The sequence below is a fragment of the Netta rufina genome (genome assembly GCF_964035555.1).
Source record: "Netta rufina genome assembly, chromosome: 1".
NCBI classification, from domain to species: domain Eukaryota; kingdom Metazoa; phylum Chordata; class Aves; order Anseriformes; family Anatidae; genus Netta; species Netta rufina.
This window is the reverse complement of record NC_140123.1, coordinates 50,486,783-50,491,480: the sequence shown is the minus strand read 5'-3', so window position 1 is coordinate 50,491,480 and position 4,698 is coordinate 50,486,783.

Below are 4,698 nucleotides of genomic sequence, written 5' to 3'. Positions count from 1 at the left end.
AGATTTGTAGATGTTGACACTATATCATTTCACTGGAAAGGACAGCTTATAGGCAGTTTGGATTTTTTTTTTAATTATTATTTTTAAACACAGAAGGCAATATCTGGTAGTATCATCCAAGTGTTCCTGGCCTTGTCACAATGCAAGGACTGAACTAAAACACCCTTTTCAGACCTACAGTTCTCTAACTTTGTGTACTTTTGCCACCACCACCTTCTATTTTGTACTACACAAACAAACAAACAAACAAACACAAGTAGACAACAATAACAAAGATTACACAACAAAGATGAAGCCAAAAAGAAGATTTAATGGTAAGTGCTCAAAAGGAGAAGATATTGATGAAGGGATCAAAAATCCCTGCATATGATTTATTTTTTTTTCTACTTTTTTTTTTTTTTTACTTTTTAAAAATTTATTCTTTTAACAAAATATTGTTTAACAAAAATGATTCATATTTATAGGTGGGATAAATGATTTAGCTGAATATTAGAAGATTTAGTTTTATTTTTCTAAATATCTATGTAGAATGCCATTGTTTTAAATTTGAATCCAGAACTTGTTAATGGCAGTTAGACACTAGCAGAAGACTTAACAGTAGTTACTAAAATATGTTCTACTAGCTGTGTAATGCTGTAAATAAAAGATGAATACTTCAAGAGAGACTGTAAAGCCCTTTTAAACTTCCTGCATCCTTTTTTCCTTTTTTTTTTTTTTTTTTTTTTTTTTTGGCAGACAATAGAAATGTAATGTGCTTCTAGAGAGACATAATTTTCCCAGTCTTGCAAAATGGTTTTAATTTCCCAAATGCTTTTAATCAGTGTTGGCCAGAAAGTTGGGATAAATGCATTGCTGATGGGTTTTCTTACTGACCAATATGACAATAATGAGGGAACATTCAATTTTATTTATTTTTTTTTTTTAAGAAAAATATATATATGTAAATAAAGTGGAGAACTAACTCTGAGGCAGTTAAGCACCATCTGCCTCTAGTTTTATGCAGGGTTTACAATACCCATATTTAATGTGGAGTAACCTGCTGAAAACATTTTTTTTTTCTAATTAATAATTCAATATTTATATAAAGTAGAAGAGTTCAAGAGTAACTGAGAATCAGGTATTCCAAAACAGCCAGATGTTGGCTTGAAGCAGATTTAACTCAGTAGAACAGAGGCAAAGTGAAGCTGAATATCTTAAATGCATTGCTGCTGGTCACACTGGTGCAAACCATTTTCCAGTCAGGCCAACATTCTTTCCAATACTTCTTTAACTGAAATTAACTCATACTGGTGTATTCCCACAATATTCATATTCGTATTCATATCCATATTCAGTAACTAGACATTTTCTGGTTTTGTAAAAATCCATACGTATTTCTATACTAGCATCTATACTGTCATACTGTACACAATTCAATATCCCCCTAGTTGACAATGTCATAAAAGCTTAATTTTGTTCTTGTTTCAAAGCTGTGCTTTTTTTCCAAAGCTTATAGCAGTTGTTAAGGTTGATTTACCAAGGTTATTTTTATCATCAGTGATTTTCCAATAGGTCAGTGTGACCATAAAGAGGAATACTGTTCCTTTCAACTGGTCAAATGATATACCTTTACTGTCATCACTACTTTGAAAAGTAAAGGATCAGTTTATATATTTACTGATGAGAAACAGCAAACATAGGAGGCTTCTCAAACTCTTCTTCTACACAGAGGTTGAATTCAGGTCTAGAAACTGAACTACAGCAGCTTTAGTAAAAAGAAGTTGTCAGAGGCTGTGTTCTTACTTCTTTTCAGCTATAAAGAGCCTCTGCAAGACTTGGTTATAATATAACAATCCTTCTCTGTTTCTGCTGTGCTTGTCTCCATTGACATGGATTCCTTCTTTTCTTGATGTGAACGTTTGTATCTTAAAGCAAACAAACAAGTATTTCTAATTCTTTGATAATAAACACTGAATTTTTCTCACTTAGTTTTGTTGTTGTTATCATTTTTAGAATAGAAAAGAATAATTCGAAAAACAGGATAGCAAGACAGACATTTAGGTTTCTCTCATCATTTCTGTCTCAACTGCAAGATATGTAAAACAAAAGATTTACTCTGTTCTAATTTTCCTAAAGTTATATTTATTTCATTTATTAAAATCTAAAAGAAACAGTACAAGATCATAAAAACATTTTGGCAAGCATGTTTTTCTGAATTTTAAATTCTAAACTCTGCTAACAAGAAATTGAAAAAAAAAAAAAAAAAAAAAAGGCATCTGGCTGGAATATAGCATTAATGTACATGTTTATATATACTTACAATAAATTGCAAGATTAAGCATGTAAATATGCTTAGGAAAACATTCAAAATTATTAGACAAAAGAGCATATAATTATAATGCCAAAAACTTTGGGTCATTAGGATGGAAGACTCCTTTTTATTTATTTGTTTGTTTGTTTGTTTATTTTTGTTTATTTGCTCTCACAAAAGAAAAAGAAATGAATGAAGCTACAGTCTCGATTTCTATTGAGAATTCAACTTTGTTGGTATGTAAGAAGCCATCCATGAACCCATCTCTTGCACTGAAGCTCTGTGATTCACACTGGCTTACATGGTTGCTGCCAGGGTGATCCACCTCCAGAGCAGATCGGCTGCAGCTAAGCAGAAACCAGTTCTGGATCATTCAGGTCCCATGTGGTACACTGTAAGCCTTGGGATAAATATTACTATGCACTTTCATTTCAGACTAGCTGAAATAATGTGAAAACTGTATTATAGCCCATCAGACTGGTATTTTTATAGCATAACACTGGGTAGATGTATACAATCATGCTAAATTTTCTAGGTTTATCAAAACTTGCTTATTTCTTTGTGGTTAAATCTAGAGTTTACCTAACTATGCATAAATAGAATTACTGAGAACGCTTTTAAACTTCTGTATATAACTGCATGTTGAGAATGCATTCTTATTTTGAGACTGGAGACTGAGTGCATGTGGGCCTGTCTTTTCCTGACAGTGAAGGAAAAGCTTTCTGATTTCTACAGAAAGAAAACCAAAGATCATAAAGACAGGAGCTGTGTCATGATCTGCTCCAGTCCTCAGTCTGCACCACGAGGCTATATTTCTTACTACTAAGTGAAATAAGGCAGGAACCAACATGGGGTCCACAGATCAAGAAGTATTATCAGGATGATATCTCCAGCTGCCTAGTAATACTGTCACATGTTATCCATAGCAGATTTGTCCTGAAAAGAGTTAACTGGTGGTACAAAGCACAGCCATGAAAAGAACTAGCACTGAACTCATCCAGAAATAAAGAGCTCTAACCTGTCCACTAACTTCTTTTATCAATTAATATAGTAAAGCAATATTAAGCAATATAAAGCAACTATTTAGTAATATAGTAAAGCAATTTCTCAAGAAACAATCACAGCCTAAGTTACACCACAACATGAATCACAGATAAACTTTAACACTTCCATCAGTAGGCCATCTTTTGTCTGTAGGCCCTCATTATTAACAACATCTTAAACAACAGTTATAAACTTAGGTATGTAAACTTAAGAATAACTGTAAATTCACATGAATATTAAATTCTCATAAATAAAGTTATAATATGTGTTGTGACACCCTCAAACCTCAAATTTCCCACCAGAGTAACTTCCTATTGACACTGAGGGAATTGCTCAGTTAATTTATATATTGGAAAATTAATAATATAAATTATTTTAAAAATTATTATTATTAATAATATCCTGACATTATTTATTTATTTATATTAATAAATCGTTTTAATAATATTTATTATTATCTTAGTTACTAAAGACACAAGGATATTGAGAGAATGTGTTTGACATAAAAAGGTGGAAAGAAACTTCACTATTCTTTGGTGCTTTTTAGATATGTTTCTCTGCAAGAGGCAAGACTATGCATTCATTTAATGGAAATGCCACATCTTCAAACAGCAAGACGGGGAAATGATGAAGTTCTCATTTTCACACTGAAAATTGAAAGATATTTTTGATCATGAACCATGTGTATTACAGAAAGGAATATTTCACAACCAAAATTGTGACAAGCAGTCTGCTATTCCATACCAATTAATTTAAACTTTCATAGCGGCAGGGCATGCTTCATTGTGTGTTAATTGCAAACCAAATTTACATATGTTAACATAAGTTAAAAAAATCCTGTTTGGCTTGGTAAGGAATATGTATATCTTTTAAAATATTTAATATCCAGCAAATATTTGTGCATATTTACTAGCACCACATAAGGTTTAAAACCTGAACATTTAAGTATGATAAAATGTCATTAAGGTAGATTTGACATTTTTATCGAGGCAAAAGAGCAACATAATTTACACATATTAATATACATAGGTATTTTGATTCTTAATCCAATATTTTTGGTTGTCTAGAAGCCTACAACCAAAACAGAACAGTTACCATTGTCATAAATTTGCTGTTTGATATAGAAAATAAAACAAACCAAAACATAAATATTTGGTTAGGAATCTATTTTACCATGAAAATTGGCCCTTCAATGCCCTCACCAACAGTAATATAAAAACTACTTCTTCTAAAATAAAAGGATTTTACTATGCATAATAGTAGGATGCAGTCTGGGAAAACTTCATATTCATCTGATTCATAGATATCTTTCAACATATGTGCATGATACAATATTTAACTTACTTTAATTCTACATGTGAGGG